We start from the raw sequence: 25,786 nt of genomic DNA on the forward strand, positions 1-25,786 counted from the left end.
ACATGACAGTTGTGTTGTCTGTTAGAATCAACACCTGCCCTGGAAGAAGTAACTCCTTGAAAGCCATTAATGCAAACTGGACTGCTAACATCTCTTTCATGTTGATATGTAGATGCTGTAGTCTGGCAGGCCACTTGTCTTGTATCCACTTTCCATTTAGATGAGCTCCCAAGCAATGTCTGAGGCATCTGTCGTTAGAATCTGACTCGCCTCTGGCCGGGTCACAGAGAGTCCCTTGTTTAGGTGACATTCCTGAGCCCACCACAAAAATTCCTTTTGAATGCAAGGTATTATTTGAATGACAGTGTCCAAATCCTGGCAGTGCTGTGTCCATACATTTTGAGATACCATTGCAGCTTCCTCATATGCAGTTTGGCATTGGGAAGCACCAGAATACAAGATGCCATGAACCCTAAGGCTTGAAGGACTGTCCTTGCAGTCAGCCCGGACTGAAGAGATAGTTGATGGAAGTAACTGGAAAGATTCTTTTGTTTGTCCGGGGTTAAAAAGGCCATCTGGGCTGCTGTATTCAGTCTCACACCCAGAAAGCACATGTCTTGAGAGGGTACTAGACTGGACTTTATTTCGTTCACAGAATACCCTAGGCATCTTAGCACTGCTATCACAAATTCCAAATGCTGTAAAAGGTCTTCCTTTTCTTGAGCCAGAATCAGGCAGTCGTCCAAGTAAGGATAGATTTGAATTCCTCTTAGCCTGAAGTAAGCTATCACTGGAGCCAGAACCTTTGTGAATACTCTGGGCAGTAGATAAGCCAAAGGGCAATGCAGAGAACTGATAATGAGAATTTCCAGCTCAAACGCAGATACTTCCTGCAACTTAGTCTGATAGGCACATGAAGGTAAGCTTCCTTGAGATCTAAAGTTACCATCCAGTGATCTTTGCCCAGCAGAGGTAAAAGCTGTTGTAACGTCAACATTTTGAACTTGGGAATGTCCAGATAAGTGTTGAGGATAGATAAATCCAAAATTGGTCTCCACGTGTTCCCCTTCTTTGGTACTAGGAACAGGCGAGAATAAAATCCTAGGCCCCTTTCTGGCACAGGAACTGGCTGAATGGCCCCTATTTGGAGCAACAGAGAAATTTGCTTGTGAGCCTCTTTTCTTTGTAGAGGAGGAATGTCTGGCATGCCTTTGAAAGGAGGCAAGGTATGGAAATAAAACCTGTAACCGTGGTGAATGATATCCAAAACCCATCTGTCTTGGGTAATTAAATCCCAATTTTCTTTGAAAAGAGCCAGCCTTCCTCCCAAAGGTGCTGCCAGGCGAGAATGTACTGGCAGCTGAAAAGGTAGGTCATTGGGTCTGTTTACGAAAGGACTGACCCCTGCCCTCACCAGAAGACTGAGCAGGTGAACTCCCTGTTCTAGGCCTAAAAGAACCTTGAGCTCTGCCCCTACCACGTCTAGACCTACCCCTAGGCTGGGAATCAGAAGCAGGATATGTCCATCCCTTAGTAGGCCAATTTCTACTAAACTTCGGAGGCTGAACCTGCAAAAAATCCTTAACAGTTTGCATAGACTTAGCCTTGTCCTCCATTTTCTTTAAAACTGCTTCCACAGGCGAACCAAACAACACATCAGACTGTAAAGGAGCATCCAAAATCCTTGTTTTAACATGCTCAGCTAAATTCTGATCCCTCAACCAGGCGTGCCTACGAAGAACAGAACTAGTGGCAGCCACCCTCGAGGAGGCCTGCACAGCATCAAAACCACACTGCAAGGAATGCTTACCCACCTGTTCAGACACATGAACTAAATCCTGCAACTCTTTACACTCAATACCTTCTGCCAGAGCATCCACCTTAGACTTCAATTGTGAAAGGAGATAATTCTGGTATTTTAACATGTGAAACTGACAATTCAACGCCCTCATGGCTAAAGTGGAAGAAGTATACACTTTCTTTCCCCATCTATCCAAAGCCCTTGCCTCTTTATCAGGAGGAACAGGATTTTTAACAACAGAAGCCTTCACACCTTTAGGCCCCTGAGAGACAGTTTCCGGGTCTGCCCTAGGACTCTTAAAAAGATACTTATGAGCTTCAGGCACCCTATAGTACCTATCCGGTTTAACTGGGGCAGGAGGCAAAGAATCGGGATTCAGGGAAGCCTCTGCAAAAACATCTTCCACCACATTCAGAACAGGAGGTATAGCTAAAGGCCTATGCTGGGGTAAAAACAAGAATTCCCTAAGCCTCTTCCTGGAATCAGAGAAATCTTGACCTTCCCATTTAAAATGCTCCCTCATGGAATGCAGAGTCTCTGAAAATGAAAAATCCTCAGGAGGAGAAGCTGAAGGAGTAGAATCATCCACATCAGAATCAGAATAAGGAGGATACTCCTGCAAGTCTTCAGAAGACGCAGAAGCCTCGAACATTGCTCAAAACTCTCAAACTCAGGTTCCACCCTAGGCCTCTTATCAGGAGGGGCATAGAACCTCTAATCATAGTAATCAAATCCTCTGCCATTTTAAGCATATGTTTCTTAGGCAAGGACCCTGAAGCACTAGGAGAAACCCCCACTGAAGCTAAACTTGGCCTGCCTCTCAAAGAAGCCTTGGAAACAGAAGGGGAGGCTCTAACCACCTTAGGAAGAGAGGGAAGAACAGCCACCTGAGAAGCCCCTTCAGCCTGGCCTACTTCCTGAGAGGACACATCCTGTAACAGTAAAGTCTCTCCCTGAGACTCCAAAGAAACTCCTGGCAGAACCTCCGGCTCCACTGAGCCTGCTAAAGAACCGACGTCCGGGACTGTCGGTTCTTCCACTCTAGGCTTTGCTGCTTTGTCCTTGCGCTTTTTGGCGGGGCGGCGCATCCGACGGCATTTTATAATTACAACGCTTCCCAAAAACTAACCTGGCACAGTCTAACCTTCTCTTAATAGTGCGTTTGTTAAATTTAGCACAAGAGCGGCATCCAACCACGTCGTGCTCAGGCCCTAAACAAGGTATACACAAAGTATGGTAATCCCTATGAGGTATCTGTTTCCCACAAGAAATACAGTTATTCACTTTTTCTGACATCCGGTTAAATACTGAGGCAAGAAAAAAACAAAATATTCCCCAACGGGGTACTTAGCCAACTTTGATTCGGTCTGAAACTCTGACTTCAGAAACTTTCAGAACACCAACCTGCACTCGCAAAACTGCTTCTGCATCGGACCATGCAGCAAAAAAGACTGAGGATATGACGTCGGTCATGCGCATTAGTACCCTGACGTACTGACGTCAGTCTAATGCGCCTTGACCGACGTCAGCCATATACTTTGGTATTCGGGCCGACTGGGACAGCGGACTACCCAATAGTTAGGACTGCAGCAATGTGGAATGAAGAACATCTCAAATGTCTCTATTTCCTAACTTCAATCTTTAATGATGTGCCACTAATTTGCCAGAAAACCACAATTTTATGAAAGAAACTGACCGGAAATGTGATGCAAAAATATAAAATTGCCACACGATACAGCTGGGAACCTGTCAAAGAAGGGATACTCTTTTAATATTAGCACTGTTAACTAGAGCAGCTGACAAAATAAAAGAATCTACATGCATTTCTGAAATAAAAGTAATCTATAACTCTGATTATTACAGTTACTCATAATTGTAAACCCTCCACGGTTTCTTCCAAATTGCCATTTTGCAGAGGGTTTATTAGGGGGGAGAGCAACATTTTGAGCCAAAATCAGGGACGGTTGAAAGGTTTGGATATTCCTAATTCTATAAAGCGATTTATTTGCACGTACCTCTCAATCTCTTAATGCAAGAAATCTGGACAAGGCCAAATATATTGGGGGAACATATAAACAGTACTAAAAATTCCTCTTGTATGAACTTAGTTGATAGAATAACAGGTCTTGCTTTAGCATGCATTTTTCTCAAGGTTATGAAGGCTGTCTGTCATTATTTAGTGACATAATTTCTAAATGATTTGCCAGAAAACCACAAATTTTATGAGGAACAAACCAAAAATAAGAAGCAAAAATGTATTCATTCTGCAAAAATCTGGACAGTTGAGAGGTATAGTTCAGCCGTGGCTGTCTGAGTTTGCCGCCCTTCCCCCCTCACAAAATCATGGTCAAATGGAGCCTCCCCCCTGCAGCCATTCCAATGTCCCATTACTTGGCTATTTTGCCCCATTTACCATAAACACTGTAATGTGCATACTGCTTTACTTCTGTGATGATTTGGATTTCATTTGAAAGTTTTATTTTGCATTTTACAGCACAAACACTAATAGACAATCTGCTAAACAAAGCAATGCAGTTTCACAATGAAAATACTTAGTATTAAAACTTCTCTGCCCTTGAAACTCACATTCATTGAAACACACATTCAAAGAAAATATATTTTGCCAGTGGCAGATAAAGATTAACTTTGGGCCGTTTTCAAATCATAGGCCCCTTGCACACGAAACATACATGCATTCCTTGATACACCTTCCTGATTGTATTAAATAATATTAGGTTCATAGGTTCATAGGTTCATACTAGGCTATCTGCCCGAGGGCATTTACAAGCCTAGCCCATAGTTTTGTGGCTTAAGCCACCCCTTTAGTATGGGGAACTATACCCATTATTTTGCTGTGCCTCTGTTGAGCAGTGACACTGAGGTAATCCCTGGGGTATATCTGCGATCTCCCATCCATTGGTCAAGATTTCTCTTGAACAAGGCCAGCGAGGTGCTCTGCCTCACATATACCGGGATTTTATTCCACAGCATAGGGAGTCTTTGGGTGATGAATCTATCCCTCCAGCACGTCCTATTAATAGCCGTGTCGAGGTTTAAGTCTTCCGCCCTTGTGGCTCTGGCGGATCTAGATTTTTTGAGGTGAAGCATATTCATCAAATCTGGGTTTGACATGGCCTTGTATGTTAGGCAAAGGTCACCTCTGAGCAAGCGTGCGACTGAATAGAGCTGGAGTTCTTTCAGTCGGGCAGCATAGGACAGATGTTTGAGACCCTTTATCCTTTTGGTGAGGAACTTTTGTGGCCTCTCCAGCTGCTGCAAGTGTCGGGTCAGATACATTCCGAATGGGGCATTGTATTCAATCATTGGTCTGATGAGTGATGAGTATAGGGAGACTATGACCTCCCTTGATCTAGATGAGAATCCTTCATGATAAGGTGGGCAATGTAGAAGGTCTTCCTAACTACTTTAGCTACATGGGTGTCGAATGACAGACTACTATCAACCTGGGTCCCCAGGTCCCTGATAACTTCTTCTGTACTCAGTGGATTGCCACCTATTTGGTAGCTAGGGGTAACCTTGTTTTTCCCGAAGGGTATGACTATCCATTTTTTGGCATTTAACTTTAGGCCATGGCTCTGGCACCAGTTATCCGTTTCTGTTAGACCCTTCTGAAGGATATCTGTGTCAGATGTGTTTTCTACTATGGCCCAGTTTGCAGTCATCTGCAAACTTTGTCAGCCATAACCCTCCTGTGTTTGCTTGTACTTGGAAAAGTAGATGCCAAACAAGAGTGGGCCAGGACTGAGCCCTGTGGTACACCACTTGTGACAGGCTTTGAGTCTGACATGGCGCCAGCAACTCTGACCCTGTGGGTTCTGTCACTCAGCCAGTTTGCAACCCATCTTGTGATGTATGGGTTAACATTTAAGCTGATGAGTTTTTCAATGATACCCGAGTGGGGTATTGTATCAAAGGCCTTAGCCAGATCGAGGTAGGCTGTATGGACTGCCTTTCCCTCATCAATGGCTTTGGTGACTGTTTCGAAAAAGTCAACCAAGTTTAGAAGGCATGATCTGCCTTTGACAAAGCCAAACTGGGATGGATCCAAAGTCTGCAAATTCCCTATGTCTTTATTTAGGAGGTCCATTATGATTCTCTCCATGGCTTTGCAGATAAGGCTTGTCAAGCTAATGGGCCGGTAATTTCCAGGGTCGGTGGAGGCACTGCCTTTGTGAAGTGGGACCACAGTTGCAGTGCGCCACTCCCTGGGTACATATCCAGAGGTAAGACTATGATTAAACAGCTGTCCTAGCTGTGGGTTTAATTCCTCGTTGAGTTCGTGGAGCACACAGCCGGGGACACCATCAGGTCCCATGGATGCTGTGTTTTTTGCTTTGGAGAGAGCAGTTCTCACTTGGGCGTTGGAGATGTTTGGGGGGCTGCAATCGCTTGGTACAATATTCTTGTATAATACAGTACAGTTGTTAGAGGGCATTTTAATTTATTGTTTTGAACATTTTTCCAGTGAACAATGAAACAAAATGCATGCACCAATAATAACAAAACTGCCCAATTCAGAACATTTCCATCATAAAAGTCTACTCAAACCTTTACAATCCACCAGCATCAGTAAGTATGCATAATCTCTGAAGAAGTCAGTCATCTAAATAATTACACATTAAAGAGATCTGTAACTAATGAAGAGGTTGCTGCTAGAAAACAACTTTATATTTCATTGTTACATCTACAAATAAAGTACCTGCTGCCCTTGAGGAATAAATTGTCTATGTTAAATTAAAAAAAGATAAGCTAGTAATAATGCAATAGGGGATGGATGGTAAACTGATAACAGGTTCATAGTTACTAGGTATCTTCACCAAAAAGGACTGCAGCATCCACCCCCCTTACAACACAGTACAGTATCAGTACTGCATCTACATACTGTGGTAATAGAACCCACAGTCTTCTGCATCAAAAGCAAGTACACTACCTGCTGTGCCATTAACAATACAAGCAGACTCAGCATAAGCAGCACTACACTTCTCTTCCCTGCACCTCTCAGCTCCTTGTAAAATCTTCTAGACACTCAGCTGTATCTCTCAGCTTTGCAGCATAAGAAATCTGGAAAAAGCCAAAATTTATTGGGGGGGGGGGGCAAAAACCAGGGACACGTGTTAAACATTGCTTGTATAATCTTGGAAAACTGATAGAATAAAATAGTGTGTTACCACCATACATTTCACTGCCAAGTCTTGAATCCAAGATCTGGTGTAAAACAGTCAAAGCAACATACCAATATGCCAAATCAGGTGTTTTCTTAAAGACAGGAAGACTGAAACTTAAATGGCTACTATTTAGTGAATTCAGTTCTCACCAAAGCTGTCAACCTGTTAGCACAAAACACCTGAACAAAGCCAATAATGGGAGAATACAGCCCCCAAACATATTCAGTGAATTCAGTTCTCACCATAGCTCTCAACCTTAGCACAAAAAAACAGGATGAAGCCAATAATGGGGGTATACAGTCCCAAAAATAGGGACAAATTTCAAATATTCATCTTATAAACTTAGAAAACTGGTAGAATAAAAGGTGTTGTGTTACCATGTACCTTCAGAAGAACATGAAGTCTGAAATTCAAATGTCTGAAAGACTTGGCAGTGAAATGTATGGCCAGATTCACTTCCTTGTGCAGGGTTTGAGTCTCACAAGGGATAATTGGCTAGGCTTAAAATGGCTCACAAGGGCAGTTAGCCTAGTATGAACCTATGAACTAATCCTATGAACTGTCATTTATTATTTATTTAACATTTGTTAACCAGGAATGTCTGACTTGGAACAAAAGGCAATTTTCAGCAGAGGCCCTGGGAGAAACACTCCATACACATCTTTGTAACATGGGAGAACACCAGAGCAAACCCATACAAACACAGGGAAGACGTACAGAAGGCACCCCAGGCAAGAATCAAACCAGAGAACCTGTGGTTGTGAGGCAACAATGCTAGCACTGCACCACTACACCATGAGCAACTATTTATTGCATTAAAGATCCATTCCAGAAACACAGATTTTATGAGGAACAGAAGAAAAATATGAGGCAAAAATCTGCAGAGTTTTCGCAGATGGTGGTGGGTAGGGAATTTAGGCTCTTGCTACCTGACTCTAAGGTACAGGGTTCAAGCCTGAGGTATTCTCTACCCACCACCAGATATGAACTGGGCCATTTTGCACACACACCATGTTTTCTGATGTAGAGGCTTCTTGGCATGAGAGTGACACTGCCAAAAGCATTGGAAAGCACGAGCATGCTTCTGAAAGTGTTACAGCTAGAACTCTGCACAAATCTGGAAATATAGGTGGAGACAAATGGCAAGGCATGGAAGGCTGCACACAAAAACAATACATTTAGATACACCCACGCATAATGCTTTCTGATGCAAACAAGCCGACTTCTCAAAAGTGAAACTGAAAAAAGCATCTTAGAGACAAGAACTCTGCAAAAAGCTACAAAATAGTGCCGACAAAAGCCCAAGCATGCAAGCACACACACACACACACACAAAATATATGCGTACATTCACAAAATGCTTTCCGATGCAAGCATGCAGGCTACTTCACGGAAGCAACCGAAGCAAAACTGCAAAAAGCATCAGAAAGTACGAGCATGCCTTGCACACTCTTTCAGTCGGAAGTCTTCCCAAAGCCGTAAATACTAGTAGGGGCAAAAGCACCAGCACTCAAGCATACAGATAAACACACACACACAAAATGCAATGCTTTCTCAATAGAATCGCATACCTCAATCTGATGAGAAAAATCCACAGCTTGCTGCTTTCACCTTCATCCGAATACCTGCAAAGTAATCCACAGCTTGCTGCTTTCTTGTACCTGCACTGGCACCAGAATGCACACTTCCGGTTTCTTGGCTCTTTCCTGGAAGGCTTGAATGGTCCAAGACTGCTGACTCTGCAGTCCAATCCTCTTCTAGTCTATGCGGTTAGCACCGCATAGACTTCTGGGGAATCAGCAATCTGCTTCCTTCTTCATGAATCCGGACTGGTAAGGCAGCAGTCCAGATTCACTTTGTATGGAGGATTTGTGGACTGTAGGACTGTACCATTGCGGTTCAACAGCTGGGGAGGGCTGCAGTCTGATATCACAAGCCGCCACTGCCCAAAAGTCATTGCCCAAGGAAACTCTTGCTCAGCCTTCAGTCCTAATTGGATTCTCCTAACATTTCTGCCTCTCAAAGGCAAATCACTGCTGATTGTTGCAGCCTATCTACCACCCCCTGCTTCCACAGATAAATTCAAATCACTCATCACTAAGATCCTCAACTGTGTCAAAAATAACAACAATCATTCTGGGTGACTTCAGTCTTGATTATCTTGGCCCTCTTTCATCTGATATGGGTACTTTCCTAGCAGACCTAGGATACCTTCAATTCATAAAGAACCAACAATACCTAACCTTAGGGTGCACCAAACACTCCACATTCGACTTGATTATTACAAATACATCAAACTCCATTGCTAACATAAACATTCGGCCATCATCACTAAGGGATCAGTGTTGAATTACCTTTACAGTTGTTAACCATTCTACAAAATTATCACCAATATTAAAAGCCTTCAGAAAGTACAGTAACACAAACACAGAACCTTTCTCGCATCCCTCAGCTGGAACCACACTCTCTTTACATGGCCCTAATACAGCAGCTTTAAGTTTAACCAACTTTCTACTTTAGCTACAAGACAAATTCTTGCCACTTAACCACAGACTTTATAAACCCACCACAACTGAATGGCTATCCACTGTACTCAAACAGCTTTTAATTCTAAGGGATGAAGCATGGCAAAAATGGAAATAGAGCCCCAGAATTGACAACTGCACATTTTTTATAATCTTCCATAACCTAGTCAAGAAGTCCATCAGAAGGCACAAAAGAAATCTCCAAAGAAACAAATGAACCTCTTACATTCCCCCTAAAATACATTTGGAAAGAGGTGAATCTACTCACAGGAAGAAAACCTTCTCATGATACCCTGTCTAAAAACACAATTCAGTGTGGCACAGCAAAGCTTTCTCCAGAAGATTTGATTCAGCAATCTCCCATCAAAAAATCCACACCTCTCACAGATCATGCATTACCTACCCCACCATTCACCCCCCTCTTCCACTTCAAATGCATACGTCACACAGAAGTCTCTATTCTACCTGAAATTACTTACACCGACGCCCCTCCTGAATCTGATGACATAAACCCACTCATATGGTTCATATATCACTGCAGAGAGCATCTATGTTTTCCTCTTACCCACATATATAATCTATATCTCGCACAACACATCATGACACAGATTTTGAAAACTGCTCTAATTACACCCCTCCCAAAGCAAATTTACAAGATACGTCTCACTTCAATCCCATATCCACCCTCCCATTTCTGAGCAAACTTCTTGAAAAGATAGTCTGCACCCAACTGTCTCTCTATACCCAGCAGTACTACCAGCTCTACTCCAAACAACATGGACTCTGGCCTGGAAGAAGCACCATGACAGCACTTTGGTCCCTAACTGATGACATCATACTAAACTCTGATGGTAGTCTCTCTACAGGTGCCCTATATAGACATAAAGGGCATTTGACCTCAATGACCACTATCGTCTCCAAACTATACTAAATGAAACTGGTATCAGTCCAGATGCCACTCCCTGGTTTAAAAACCTCCTCACTGACATACTTCAGAGTTAAAATAGGATTCTCCCAATCAGAATCTGCACCTGTTAACAAAAGTGTGCCACAAAAAAAATCCATTCTTGCCCCCATCTTCTACTCCATATTCATTAACAAACTTCCTTGTGACCTCCCCATCTCTGACTTATTCTCTATGCTGATGACATGGTCCTTTACAGATCAGGTTACTCTCACACCAGCATTCATTACCAACTCCAGTCAACCTTACTTGAGCTTCACCGATTGCTCATGAACCACAAACTACTTGTCAATCCCACCAAGACCAAAATATATTTTTAAGAACTCCACAGAAAATTCACCAAGCACCTGACTCTATCTTTGACCAACACATCCATTCCATAGAGACAACCTCAACCTTCAAATACCTAGGACTGTGGCTTTGTCAGTCACTAAACAGACAACGTGAGAGCCAAATTAATCTTCCTCTTTTTCTGGGTCAAAAAGATCTCCACATTTTACTTCAACCTGCTAGGGAACAGCCAATAGCAAAAGTATTCTCCTTTCTCAACTTGAATATGGGTTGTTGATTTTTGCTTCTGCCTCAAAAAACATAGCCACACTCCAGACTATAGCACCTGCCAATTCATTACAAACTTACCTGTCTGTGAGCATCATTTTATCATCCTAATAACAGCAAAATGGCTACCTAAAAACAAACCTACTTTTAGGATCCCAACTCTACAAACTACTCCAGTTAGACACATTTACATCCCTTGCAGCTAGACTTAAAAAAACTCCTCATACAACCTGAAACACTAAAAATAAGCAACACCAACTTTCATTACACAGAACCAAACTCTACAGTATTGCACATGCTTTGCCCTCTCAGGCATTTACTCATTGGCAAGCTCTCGCCATCAGCATTAAGGAACTCACCTATTCCAAATTCAGAATGCAACTCAAACAGTACTTCTTCATTCAAGCCAAACGCTCCTGCTTCAGCACAGGACATACCATCTAATCTCCTCCTTTCCAAGTCTCTTCTCCTCTCTCAAGATTCACTGCAGACTGACCCACTTTAGAAACTAATATATATATTGTACATAACACTCTACTTGATGGTACATTGCTCTATGCTTGTTCTCTGGAATGTATATACAGTTTGTTTTCTATGTAATAAGTCCAACATATTCTGTTATTGCTTACATTTCTGTATTTTTGTTTGTGAAATATTTTGCATTTCACCCACACTGAGGATGAAACTGGTCAATACTGACTAGTGCACTAACCCAGTAAACAAATATAAATAAACAAATAAATAATTTTTTTCTGATTTTTTTTCACAAAATACACTATTGCTTAATTTACTGATATTTAATCAAGAAAGTAGAGTTGTGTACACTTACCATAAATATAGATGTTCGAGTGTATTCAATGTTGCAGTCATCACACTTGGGTTATCTGCCTGCAGGTAAGCCCTCAGTAGGCCCGAATACCAGAGACTTAGTATTTCTGCGTCGGCTGCTGTCGCTCCAGGACTGACGGCAGGGGTATAAAAACAGGCAGCCAATGCCATTACATCAGTTTTTCTTGCCCCAAATGTCAGGAGCCCCCCAAATAGGGAGCTAAGTTATGGTGGGGAAAACACCACCAGTAAAAAGTAAATACCAATACCCCTGAAGGGGTGAGTAATAGACATAGAGACGACAGAGAGAGAGAGAGAGAGAGAGAGAGAGACAAGGGGCTGGAGGGAGGGAAAAGTACAGTTTTGTACCTACCATAAATGTAGATGTTCGAGTGCTAATACAGCTGCAGTCATAACAGATGGGTTATCCTGCCGTCAGGCGGGTCCTCGGTCGGCCGAATTCCAAAGTCTAGGTCCGGCGTCGGCTGTCGTTGCTTCTTCCCTGACGTCAGTGTGGCAGGGGTACAAAAGAGGCAGCCAACGCCATTTTCTTCAGTTTTTCTTGCCCCAGATGTCAGGTGCCCCCAGAAGGAAGGCAAACATAATGTTATGCAAAGATGCAATGTTGATAAATCAAAAACAGTAGTTGCAAGCAAATACACCATAAAAGAATACCCAAAAAAGGTTATATGAAAAGTGTTTGTCATAAGGCCTGTCCTTAGAAGGGATGGAGGGAGGGAAACCTGGACTGCAGCTGTATTAGCACTCGAACATCTACATTTATGGTAGGTACAAAACTGTACTATGTTCATCGTGCATGCAGCTGCAGTCATAACAGATGGGTAGAATCCCAAAGCTAAGTAAGGGTGGTAGGCACTAAGTGGAACTAGGAGGGGCTAGGATGCCCTGCAGGACTGCTGTGGCAAAGCCCGCTCTAGATTTTGAGTATAGTGGGAGGTGATAGTGCTTGGAGAAAGTGTGCACTGAACTCCAGGTGGCTGCTTCCAAAATGTCCTTGGTAGGGACCCCCCTGAGGAAGGCTGCAGAGGTAGCTGTGGCTCTGGTGGAGTGGGATCTGATGCATGCAGGCACAGTTTTTCCATGAAATGAGTAACAAAAGCGCATGCAGTGGGCTATCCATTTTGAAACTGTCTGTGTGGAAATAGCCTTTCCCTGAGCACCTACAGCATAGGACACAAAGAGTTGCTCAGATTTCCTGAATGGTTTTGTTTTGTCCAAGTAGTAACAAAGTTGTCTGTGAATGTCCAAGAAATGTAGTAGTCTTTCCCCTTTGTTTTGTGGATTAGGATAAAAGGTAGGTAAGTGGATAGTCTGATTCAAAGCTACACTGGATACTACCTTTGGCATAAAGGTAGGATTGGTTCGTAAGGAAACTCTGTCCTGATGGAAAATGATGAATGGTTGCACAGCCATGAGGGCCTGTAGCTCCGAAACCCTGCATGCTGAGGTGATAGCCAGAAGAAAGGCTGTTTTCCATGACAAGTACTGTAACTCTGTTGAAGAAGCTGGCTCGAAGGGAGGAAGGGTCAGCTTTTCCAATCTGAGTTGAGGTCCCAAGCAGGGACTGGTGGTTTCCTTGGGGGTTTTATATTCTTTGCCTCTCTGAGGAACTGCCTTAAGAGAGGGTGAGAGAATAAAGGAGGATCTGTGTTGTATTGTGCAGAAATGGCTGAAGCGTGGATCTTGATGGAGGAGAAGGAAAGTCCATTGTTTAACATCTCAGCTAGGTACTGTAAAATTTGAGGTATATTTATTACCCAAGGATTCTGTCCCTTTTCTTGATTCCAGGCACAAAATCGTTTCCATTTGGCGGAGTAGGCCTTTCTAGTAGAAGGTCTTCTGGCCTCCAAGATGACATCCTGCACCTCCTTGGAGAGGAGAAACTGTTGGGAAATCAAGGAATTCTCCATGCAGCTAGATTTAGAGTTTTGAGATGGCTGTGAAGGGTTTTGTAGTTGTGCTGGGGCAACAGAAGAAGGACTAGAGGTAGGATCCATGGTGGGGAATGTGTCAGGCTCTTCAGGAGCAGATACCAGTGTTGTCTTGGCCAGTCTGGAGCAATGAGAATCATTTTCGGCCTCTCTGCTCTGGCTTTTAATAGGACTTTGGGCAGCAGAGGAAGAGGCGGGAAGGCATAGACTGTCAATGCTGCCCAATTGAAGGAAAGTGCGTCCACTTTCCAGGCCTGTGGATGATAGGTCCTTGAACAAAATTTTTTCAACTGGCAATTTCTGTGGGTAGAAAAGAGATCTATGTCTGGCTGTCCCCATGCCTGAGTTATCTTTGTGAAAACGTGAGGATGCAACTTTCATTCATGTGGATCTGTCATATTTCTGCTTAGGTTGTCTGCCAGTGTGTTTTCCTTCCCTGGCAGGAATTGTGCCTATAGTTGAATTTGCAATTCCAGTGCTGTGTTCCATAAGGTCATGGCTTGCCTGCACAGGGGGTATGAATGAGTTCCCCCTGTTTGTTTATGTGCCACATCACTGTGGTGTTGTCTGCCCTTATCAATAGCTGGCCTGGATGCAGTAGGTCTTTGAAGGTCATAATGGCCTTTTGCACGGCTAGCATTTCCTTTTGGTTGATGTGAAGGTGCTTCTCTTTTCGGGTCCATTTTCCCTGAATGCACTGATCTGTCATGTGTGCTCCCCAGGCGTAGTCTGAGGTGTCTGTTGTGATGATTTGAGTCGCTTCAGGTACACAGAAAGGAAGACCTGTGTTTCTTTGACAAGCTTGAGTCCACCACAAAAATTCCTTTTGAAGGCATGGAATGAGTGGGATAATTGCTTCCAAGCTGTGGCTGTGTTGAGACCATAAGTTTTTCAGGTACCATTGAAGTTTCCTCATATGCAGCTTTGCACATGGGATTAGTAGGATGCAAGATGCCATGAATCCCAGAGCCTGCAGGATTTTCCTTGCAGTTAGCCTTGTGTAAGCTGCCATTTTTCTTAAGTATTGAGACAGTTGCCCTTGCTTGTCTGGCGTGAGGTAGGCCATCTGGGTGTTGTATCCAAGCTGGCACCCAGGAAAATTATTTGTTGAGAGGGTATTAGTTTTGATTTCTTTTTGTTGACTGTGTATCCCTGGAAGTTCAACAGTTTTATTACAAACGCCAGGTGCTGCAGTAGTATGTCCTTGCTGTCCGCTTGGATCAGGCAGTCGTCCAGATATGGGTAGATTTGTATCCCTTGTAGTCTGCAGAAGGCAATTACTGATGCCAGGCATTTCGTAAACACTCTGGGCGCAGTAGATAAGCCAAAGGGCAATGCAGAGAATTGGTAATGGGTTGAACCTGCAAGAAATCTGAGGTATCTTCTGCAATCTTGTCTGCTAGGGACATGCAGGTATGCCTCCTTGAGGTCCAATGTTACCAGCCAAGACTCCTTGCCCAGCATGGGAAGAAGCTGCTGTAATGTGAGCATCTTGAATTTTGGCACCTGTAGATATGTGTTTAGGATGGATAGGTCCAAGATAGGTCTCCAATCTTTGTCTTTCCTCGGTACCAGGAATAGTCTGGAATAAAACCCTTGACCTTGTTCTTTTGCAGGTACCTCTTGAATTGCTTTCATGTCCATGAGAGCTGAAACTTGTTTTTGTGCCTCTGCCCTTTGATTTTGTGGCAGGTTTGGCATGCCTCTCATTTTTGGAAGGGTGTGAAAGTGGAACCTGTAGCCTCTGTCTATAATGTCCAGAATCCATTTGTCCTTTGTAACAATATGCCAATTCTTTGAGAATAATGTCAGTTTTCCGCCCAAAGGTGCTGCCATTAAAGCTTTGCTTGGCAGGTGTAGGGGGAAGTCATTGTGACTGTTTTCTAAAAGACTGTGATCTATCTTCTCCACCTCTTGGGGTTGGTGCTTGCCACTGTCTGGCTCTGAAAGATCCTTGAGGTTGCCCTCTACCCCTTGGACGCCTGTATCTGCCCCTTTGAGGTCTGTCCGTGGCTGGAAAGGACCAATTTTTTGAAGGCCAGTTTCTGCTGAAATGTGGAGGCTGTACCTGCACAAAATCTTTTACTGTTTGCATTGATTTCGCTTTTTCCTCCATTTTCTTTAGTACCTCCTCAGCTTTAACACCAAACAATACATCTTTTTGAAGAGGTGCATCTAATAGTTTAGCTTTGACATGATCTGGTAAGGATTGCTCTTTGAGCCAAGCATGCCTACGTATATCAGACCCCGTAACAGCAGCTCTACATGAGGCCTCTAAAGCATCAAAACCACACTGCAAGGTATGTTTACCCACTTGCTCTGCACCATGCAACAAATCCTGCAACTATTTTAAATCTGGTTGTTCTGGTTGTGTCATCTTGCTTTTCAGCTGAGATATCAAAAACTGTTGATACTTTAACATATGGAACTGACAGTTTAATGCCCTCATGGTTAAAGTGGCCGAGGTGTACACCTTTTCCCCCCACCTTTCTAAAACTCTGGAATCTCTCTCTGAAGGTAATGGGTTTTTAGCAGTAGAGGCCTTAATTCCCTTGGGACCCTGTGAAATTGTTTCTGGGTCAGCAGTATGGCTTTTATATAGGAACTGGTGAGAATCAGGAACCCGGTAATACCTGTCTGGTTTAACAGGAGCTGGAGGCAAAGAATCTGGATTAAGGCTGGCTTCTGTGTACACATCATCCAAAATATCTAAAACAGGAGGGATAGCCAGAGGCCTATGCTGGGGAAGCAGAAGAAATTCCCTGAGCCTTTTCTTGGAATCTGAGTAATCTTGGCCTTCCCAGTGAAAGTGTTCCCTCAATGTATGCAGGGTTTCCCCAAAAGAGAAGTCCTCAGGGGGGGAGACCGAGGGAATAGACTCCTCTGCATCAGAGTTTTCGAATGGAGAACAGGCATAATCCTAGTCCTCAGATAGTTCTGAGGTAATAGAAGCTTGATCTGAGGAAGGGTAGTCTTCCTCTAATCTGGGCCTTTTGTCAGAGGGGGGTTGTGAACCCCCTGATAAGAGTGATCAAATCCTCAGCCATTTTAAGCATCTGTTTTTTAGGCATGGTGCCTTGAGAGGGGGTCTGAGGAACCTGTTTTTTGGTTTTCATGGCTGCTTTAGATTTAGTGAAGGCTTTAATAGGGAAGGAGGAAGGCCTGAAGACCCCTTGAGAAATGGCAGGCCTGTCTAAATTTTGAGTTTCCCCGCCAGGAGTGGCGTCGGGATCTGTAGTAGGAATGGGGGGCCGAGGAGCCTGCAACCTCGGGTACTGAAGACACCGGTAATGCATTGTCATCGGTACTCAGGGGCTGCGTAGGCGCCTCGCTGAGTACCGGAGAACCGGTACTCGGCCTTAGCGTGGTTTCAGTAGGTGGTGCGGACCTCGTATGTCGGTCCTTATCTTTGCGTTTTTTGCTCAAAACTGGAGTCGGAGTATCCAACGACATAATATAATTAAATTTTTTGCCAAAAAAGTGAAGGGCGAACTCCGCCCGACGCTTAATAGTGCGCTTATTGAATCTAGCACAAAAATGGCAGGCCGAGACGTCGTGGTCTGGGCCTAAGCAAGGAATACAGAAAGAGTGGAAATCCTTATGCGGTATTTGCTTCCCACATGAAATGCAATTATTAACTTTGTCTGACATCGGTCTGAGGCAAGAAAAGTTTCCCCAACTGGGTACTTAGCTTTCAAGAAGACTTCGGCTGAAATACATTCGTAAATCTCAGGAGCTGGCCGACCGGCACTTGCGAACTGCTTTTGCTTCGGGCACCGCGCGGCAAGAAAGACTGAAGAAAATGGCATTGGCTGCCTCTTTTATACCCCTGCCGCGCTGATGTCAGGGAAGAAGCAACGACAACCGACGCCGGACCTAGACTTTGGAATTCGTCCGACCGAGGACCCGCCTGACAGCAGGATAACCCATCTGTTATGACTGCAGCTGTATGCACGATGAACATCCAGGACTGCAACAGTGAATACACTCGAACATCTACATTTATGGTAAGTGTACACAACTGTACTATGTTATTCGTGTTTCACTGCTGCAGTCATCACACTTGGGTAGATTCTCAAAGCTAAAGAAGGGTGGAGGCAATCAAGAAGAGTTGGGGCTGGCTAGTATGCCTTGCAGGACTGCTGTTGCAAAACCCACCCCGGATTTGGAAAAGACAGGCAGGTGGTAATGCTTGATGAAGGTGTGTACAGAACTCCAGGTAGCAGTTTCCAAGATATCCCTGGTAGGGACTCCCCTCATGAATGCTGTAGAGGTAGAAGTTGCCCTAGTGGAATGTGTTCGGACCCCCTGAGGGGTTGGTTTCCCATGGTTCTTGTAGCAGAATTGGATGCAGTGTGCTATCCATTTGGAAACTGTTTGCTTTGAAATGGCTTTGCCCTCTGCCCCTGGTGCAAAGCTGACTAGTAATTGGTTAGATTTCCTCAAGGGCTTACTCCTATCCAGGTAGAATCTGAGCTGTCTGTGCACATCCAAGTGCAGGATCCTTTCCCCTTTATTTTGAGGATTAGGGAAGAAAGTTGGTAAATGGATAGATTGGTTGAGAGCCACACTGGACACCACTTTAGACATAAAGGAAGGGTTAGTCCTGAGGGAATCCCTGTCAGCATGGAAAACAATGAAGGGTTCTACAGCCAGAAGTGTTTGTAGCTCAGACACTCTTCTAGCTGAAGTGATGGCCAGAAGCAAGGCTGTTTTCCAAGAGAGGAATTTTAACAATGCTGATGCTGCAGGCTCAAAAGGGGGTAGCGTGAGCTTTTCCAGTACAAAGTTAAGGTCCCAAGCAGGGGTGGGTGCTCTCCTTGGTGGCCTTAAGTTGTTTGCCCCTCTCAGGAACTGTATGATAAAAGGGAGAGAGAAAAGAGGTGGCTCAGTGTTTTAATGACCCGAAATGGCAGAGGCATGGATCTTAAAGGAGGAGAAGGCTAGGCCTCTGTGGAGTAGATCTGCTAAGTAATCCAGGATGAGGCAGAGAGGGCAGAGTAGTGTTCTCTCCTTTAGATTGAATTCAGGAGCAGTACCTTTTCCACTTATCAGGATACAACTTCCTTGTACTGGGTCTTCTGGCTTCAAGAATGACATCCAGCACCTACTTTCTTAGGCTGGTTACTGGGGGAGAATTCAAGGAATAAGCCAGGCTGCAAGAGTTAGGGTTTGCAGTTGCAGATGCAAGATCTGCCCACCCCCCCTGCTGAGACAGCAGGGTTGGGTTTTGGTGTAGGTGCCAGAGTGGCACCAGTGACAGGCTGTGCAGGAGTGGGTGTATCAGTGCTGGAGTGGCCAGTCTGGGGCAATCAGGATTGTCCTTGGTCTGTCCTCTCTTATCTTGGACAATACTCTTAAAAGAAGGGGCAGAGGGGGAAAGACATAGGTTGAGACATTTACCCACTGGAAAGATATGGCATCCACTTTCCAAGTCCTGCTGTGAGGTGTCCTGGTGCAGAATTTGTTGAGCTGATGATTGCAGGGGGAGGCAAAGAGATCTACCTCTGGGGTCCCCCATTTCTGAATCAGAAGGTTGAAGGTGTTGGGCTCTAATTGCCACTCGTGTGAGTCTAGGAGATTTCTGCTCAAGTCATCTGCCAGTGAGTTTTGTTTGCCTGGCAGGAATTGAGCTTGCAGATAGACCTGCATGTCCAAGGCCGTGTTCCACAGGGCCATGGCTAGCCTGCAGAGTGGATAAGAGTGGGTTCCCCCCAGCTTGTTGATGTACCACATAACTGTGGTGTTGTCTATTTTTATTAGCAGGTGCCCTGGTGAGAGTAGGGATCTGAAAGCTGTCAGAGCGTGCTGCACAGCTAGTATCTCTTTTTGGGTGATGTGCAGATGAATTTGACTTGGGCTCCAGTGGCCCTGAATGCACTTGCCATCCATGTGTGCCCCCCAGGCATTGAGTCTGTGGTTAGGGTCTGGGCAGCGTGGGGTTGAATAAAGGGCAGTCCCTTCTTGTGGTTGCATGCTGCTGTCCACCAAAGAAACTCTATCCTTAGACAGGATATGATCGGAATGACAGTTTCCAGGTCCTGAGAATGTTGGCACCAAAGACTTTTTAAGTACCACTGAAATTTCCTCATATGCGGTCTGGCATATGGAATTAGTAGGATGCATGAGGCCATGAACCCTAGGGGCCTGCAGGATTTTCCTTGCAGACAGCTGGGTTCTGGTGGCCACTTGAGTAAAATAATCTGACAGATAGGCTTGTTTCAGATAGGCTTGTTTTTCTGGAGTGACGAATGCCATCTGGGATGCTGTGTCCAAGATTTCACCCAGGAATACAATCTTTTGACTGGGGACTACTAGTTTTGATTTCTTTTCGTTGATGGTGTACCAAAGGGAGGATAGAAGGTTTTTTTTACAAATGTCAGGTGCTGCAACAGCATTTCCTGTCTGCCTGAATCAGGCAGTCGTCCAATTATGGGTAAACTTGAATATTTCTTTGTCTGTGGTAAGCAATGGCTGCAGCCAGGCATTTTGTGAATACTCTGGGAGCAGTGGATAAGCCAAAGGGAAGTGCAGAGAACTGATCATGCATAGCTCCTGCCCTGAAGCATACATACTTCCTGCATGACCCCCTTACAGGAATGTGCAGACAGGCTTCTTTTAAATCTAGGGTGACTAACCAAGCATCTTTGGCTACCATGGCTAGAAGCTGCTGCGGGGTGAGCATTCTGAATTTTGGTACCACCAGAAAGGTGTTGAGAATTGAAAGAACTAGGACTGGGTGCCAAGTGCCCTCTTTTCTGGGTACCAGGAAAAGTCTGGAATAGAATCCTTGACCTATCTGTTCCGCAGGAACAGGCTGAATTGCCCTTATAGAGAGTAGGGATTGAACTTGGTTTTGTGCCTCTGCCCACTGGTTCGGAGGGAGGTCTAAGAACCACTTTGGGGTTGGAAGTGAGTGGAAGTAAAATGTGTACCCCGGGATACAATGCTGACGACCCATCGGTCTTTGGTGATGGAAATCCAGTTTTCTGCATGAAGGGCAAGTTTTCCTCCTAGGGGCACAAGCAGTTGGGCAGAGGTGAGGAGTGGAGTAGAGAGGTCACAGGGAATTCTTTTCATAAGGGGGTGGTTTAGCACTCCCTGCTTTAGAGGTGGAGGCACTCCATTGCTTAGATCTCTGCATACACTGAGACTGTAGTCTGGGGGGGTCTGTTTCCCCTGGGTCTAGTTTGAGATGGGCTGGAAAGGACCAATGTTTTGAGGGGCAATGTCTGCTGAATCTAGGAGGCTGTACTTGCAAGAATTCTTTGACTGTCTGCATAGATTTAGCTTTTTCTTCCATCTTTTTAAGAACCTCTTCTGCTTTGGTGCCAAACAAATGGTCCTTGTTCAAAGGAGCATCTAATAACTTTGATTGGACATGGTCTGGTAAGGTCTGCTCCTTAAGCCAAGCATGCCTTCTCAGTACAGAACCAGTGACTGCTGCTCTGCAAGATGCTTCTAGGGTGTCAAAGCCACACTGCAATGTATGCTTGCTGACTTGACTTGCAGAATGCATAAGCTCTTGCAATTCTTTATTTTCTGCACAGTCTGGAAAGGTAGCTATTTTTTGCTTAATAACTTCCATAACATGTCGTTGGTACTTCAGCATGTGAAACTGACAATTCAAAGCTCTAATGGTGAGAGTTGCAGAGATATATACTTTCTTACCCCATCTGTCCAAAGCTCTGGAATCCCTGTCCGAAGGGGTGGGATTCTTAGCTGTAATTGCTTTGATACCTTTAGGCCCCTGGGAGATGACCTTTGGGTTAGCAGTAAGATTTTTGAAAAGGAATTTGAGAGAGTCAGGTGCTCTGTAGTAACTGTCTGGTTTCCTAGAAGCAGGGGGTAAGGCATCAGGAGTCAAACTGGATTCCATAAAGACATCATCCACAACCTCCAGGACTGGGGGTATTGTTAAAGGCCTATGGTTCTGGCAAATCTAGAAATTCTCAGAGTCTCTTTTTGGACTGAGGATAGTCTTGGCATTCCCAATGGAAATGCTCTCTTAAAGTATGTAAAGTTTCACCAAAAGAAAAGTCCTCTGGAGGAGAGGCAGAGGGAATGGATTCCTCTGCATGTGAATCCTCATAAGCAGATAAGGGCATGTCTTCATAATCAGATACCTCAGAGTCGTTGGACTCTGTCTGTTGAGGCTACTGGGGACTGGCCTCTTTCTCTTAGCATAGGAAGGCTGACTTCCCCTAATCAGCATAATAAGGTCGTCTGCCATTTTAAGCATTTGATGTTGTGGCAAGGGAGCAGGTGCATGCGCTTTGGTCGTCGTTTTTTTAGGCATAGCGCATACTCCTAGCCTTAGAAACTTGGTAGTTTTAGACAGAACACGAAAGAAGTTGTCAGTTTGTGTCAAACATTGGTAGTGCGAAGAACTTCCTCAGAAGCCGGTGCCTGCTCAGCGGCTCCAGACCCATCCAAGGTAGAGACATCTGCAGTTTCCATAGTCGAAGAAGAGTCTCGCAGCATACCAGACTCTGAATGGGTCTCGGTACAGCCTGCGAATCCATTGAAGTAGGCATCAGGGGCTGAGAAAGTGCCTCACTGAATACCAGCGAACGGGTGACTAGCTTAATGGAAGCGTCGTCGGCAGCAGTGGACCTGTGCGGTCTCTGTCTTTATCCTTACATTTTTTGGAATATCTATAGTCGGATGGTTTACCGAAGTCATTTTGGAATATGGAGATTGAGAACGAAAGCATTTAGCGACAAAAAGGGCCCAACGACGAATGGTTCAGGCATTGAACAAAGCACAAAACCAACAGCGAGGTACGTCGTGGTCTGGGCCTAAACAGGTGACGCAGTAAGAATGAAAATCTTGGTGTGGTATTTGCGTTCCACAGGCAAGACAATTGTTAACTTTTTCTGACATCGGTTAGAGCAAGAAAAAAAGGATCCCCAACGGAGTACTTAGCTTTAGAAGACTTCAGGATGATTCAATTCGTAAACGAAAAACTCAGGCAGCGGCCAACCAGCACTCGTGCAAACTGCTTCTGCTTCAGGCTCCTCGGCAAGAAAGACTGGTGTAATGGCATCGGCTGCCTGTTTTTATACCCCTGATGACCTGACGTCAGTCCTGGAGCAACAGCAACCGACGCAGAAATACTGAGTCTCTGGTATTCAGGCCGACTGAGGGTTACCTGCAGGCAGATAACCCAAGTGTGATGACTGCAACAGTGAAACACGAAGAACATCATGTTTTCCCATTTTTACAGGCAATGATGGTATATATGTATTATTCTACTTGTCATACTTGTATTAATACTTGTGTTAATCTGTGTATTGACAGTATACTGTAATATGATGTCAATTTTACCTATGTATAGTCTATTTTCTGTTCTTTTATTTGTGGATCTTTTCTCCCTGGCCCTCTGCTGAAAATGGATAAAAATATCCAGTCGGATTTTCCCGGTAAACAAATAAATAAATAACTCTCATCATCTGGGATCAGCTAACATTATCTTGTTGGTTACTCTAGTCTTCCACGTTTAAAGAGACTATAAATTTGCCACTTAATTTCTGGTATCCAAAGTCAGCTTCAATGCTAGAACCAGTGTTTTATAACTTGGATATTCTGCTAGTAGTACTGGCTACTTATATGGTGAAAGCAAGAATCGGAAAATTAGCTAATATTTTTTGGTAAGCATCTTGATAACGATGTATTCATTAAGTCTGTCTAGCTTTAGGAATTATTTTGTAGCTCTCTGCCCCTGCAGCCTGTCAGTCATTCATTCCAGTCTTGGCTTATTTGCCTATTTGTTTCCCATCACTGAGACAAGGGCTGGCTGTGAGAGGGACATTAATCAGGGGTGTTTTAAGATATATATGTTTTTGTTTTTATATTATGTCCTGCTTTTGTGTTTTTTTCCCAGGTAATCTACCTACATGCAGCTGTGCAGTGAGTGGACTGCACTGGAAGTCCCACCCCTACTCTGTGAGAGTGTTCCCAAAAAGCAACCCCATCCCCTGCAAAAAGGAAGGGCAGGCTGTCCTCCTAAATCTCCATCAGTATAAGCATGCCTGTGCTTATGTCTTTATTGTGCATGCCCCCTCCCTTCCATTCACTCTTCTCAAACCACCTGGCTCTTTCAGTGTGGCGGGTGCTAATTGAAACCCAGTCACCCGGATCATAGCAGGACACTATTCCTGTATGCCAATTTGCCAGGTCCAGCTTTTGAAAATATTTGATGCAGCTGGTTCACATCTGGACAAGGACCATAAAAAGCAAACTAATTCACCTAGTTTTATACAAATTTGGCAACCATATGAGCATCTAATTAAATCTCCTAGAAACAGGATGAGCTAGCAATTTTTTTTTAAAGTGTGCACTGTATCCATGAAAAGGTGGTCTGGGACACTGATTCTCAGAAAAAAAATGCTAGCACGGCTGTGGCCAAAAAGATTTTTTTTGGCCACAGTGATTTTGGTGGAACAGTTCTAATACATACGGGTGGAGAAATAAAAACAGATACACTTTTTTCTTCTATTACAAATGTTACTGTTTCTCTGTCTAACTACTGGACACAGAGTATGGAATTCTCTGGCAGCCTAATACTGAAAAAAATATATATTTTTTTATTACATCTCCAGTGGCAACATTTTTTTAAGCCAATGAAGACAAAACATTCCACAAGAGTCTTCCTTTCCACTGTCTCAATGGTGATTCTTTGTCACTGAAGTGTTAAATTTGAACTATTAGACATTGAGCAGCAACAAGTTATGGGTGGATAATGGGGTTTTCTTACCTCTGTTCATTTGCAATTTTTTGCATTTTTCTTTACTGCGTATGCTACATTATGTTTAAAGTTCAACTAAGTCACTCAAAATCAAAAAGGGCAACAGTCAGCTGAGAAACAGTCACCACTTCAGTGGCTTACAGGATATCCTGCACAACTGAAGGAAATCTGAAGTGTCATGATGGAAACAAGATTCAAAGATAAAGAAGACAGCTCAAAAGACCGTTCTTACACATCATGTCAGCACAGCTGTTCCATAAAAAAAAACAGTTTAAATAAAAGTTTATGAAGGAAGCTTTTCAGCCTGCATTACTCATGCAGCAGGCACAATGCTTGCCCACCCCTCCAATTCACCTTTCTCTCTCTGAGATCAAAACAACTCCAGGCAAGACTTCCAGTATAGTTGCAAACTAATCAAAAGTTCCATTAGAGCTCTCAATGTGAAAACTGAAAAGTTGAAAAAGCTAGTAAAGGCTATCACTTCAGGTAAAAATAAAATGTAGACACTGGCTAGAATTTACAATGTCTGGATACCACCAAAGAAGAAATTTAGAGAAAATAAAAGAAAACCAACCAGAAAAATAGAAGAAAAAAAATCTGACGGGGAAGAATCTAGCAGCTGTTCAGGAATATCAGTTCAAGTTTCAGCTCTGGTACAGGAGAAAGCTTTCAGTAATTTAGAAGAAAAAATAAAATGCACTCAAGGGTTGTTTAAAATAAGTGAAACACAACAGAAATATATAAAATCAAATAATAAAAGGCTGGAAAACAGAACAAGATTTAACTACTTATTCAGAAGAACTGATAAAACTACAAGAATTGGAGGCTAAAATGAAGAAACGACTGAGCATATGGCTTCTCAAGAAGAGCGTTTCAAATAGTAGGAAAGTTAGAAGATACAGCATGCAGAGAAAAAGTACAGTTTTGTACCTACCATAAATGTAGATGTTCGAAGATCCACATTGCTGCAGTCCTTACATATGGGTAGTCCGCTGTCCTCGGTCGGCCCGAATACCAAAGTATTAGGCTGACGTCGGTCAAGGCGCTTAAAACTGACATCAGGACGTCAGGGTACAAAAGCGCATGACCGACGTCATATCCTCAGTCTTTTCTTGCCCCAGATGTCAGAAGGCCCTAAAAAGAAAGGCCAAAGCCAAAAAACAGCAAAAACCCAACCAACCACCCCTGCACTAACCATATTTACAATATTTACAATATTTACAACCCAAACCACACAACCACCTCTAACCTACAGAGGGGAAGGAGGGAGGGTTAATTGGAC

General features: G+C 43.9%; 1 protein-coding gene across 1 annotated transcript in view; it reads right to left on the reverse strand.

The window, feature by feature from the left end:
* Positions 1 to 25,786, reverse strand: part of RAB3GAP2 (RAB3 GTPase activating non-catalytic protein subunit 2) — a 2,949,955-nt gene that overhangs the window by 685,247 nt on the left and 2,238,922 nt on the right. The window lies entirely within an intron of this gene.

The sequence above is a fragment of the Protopterus annectens genome, chromosome 1.part0 (genome assembly GCF_019279795.1).
Source record: "Protopterus annectens isolate FY-2018-M chromosome 1.part0, PAN1.0, whole genome shotgun sequence".
In the NCBI taxonomy this organism is placed as follows: domain Eukaryota; kingdom Metazoa; phylum Chordata; order Ceratodontiformes; family Protopteridae; genus Protopterus; species Protopterus annectens.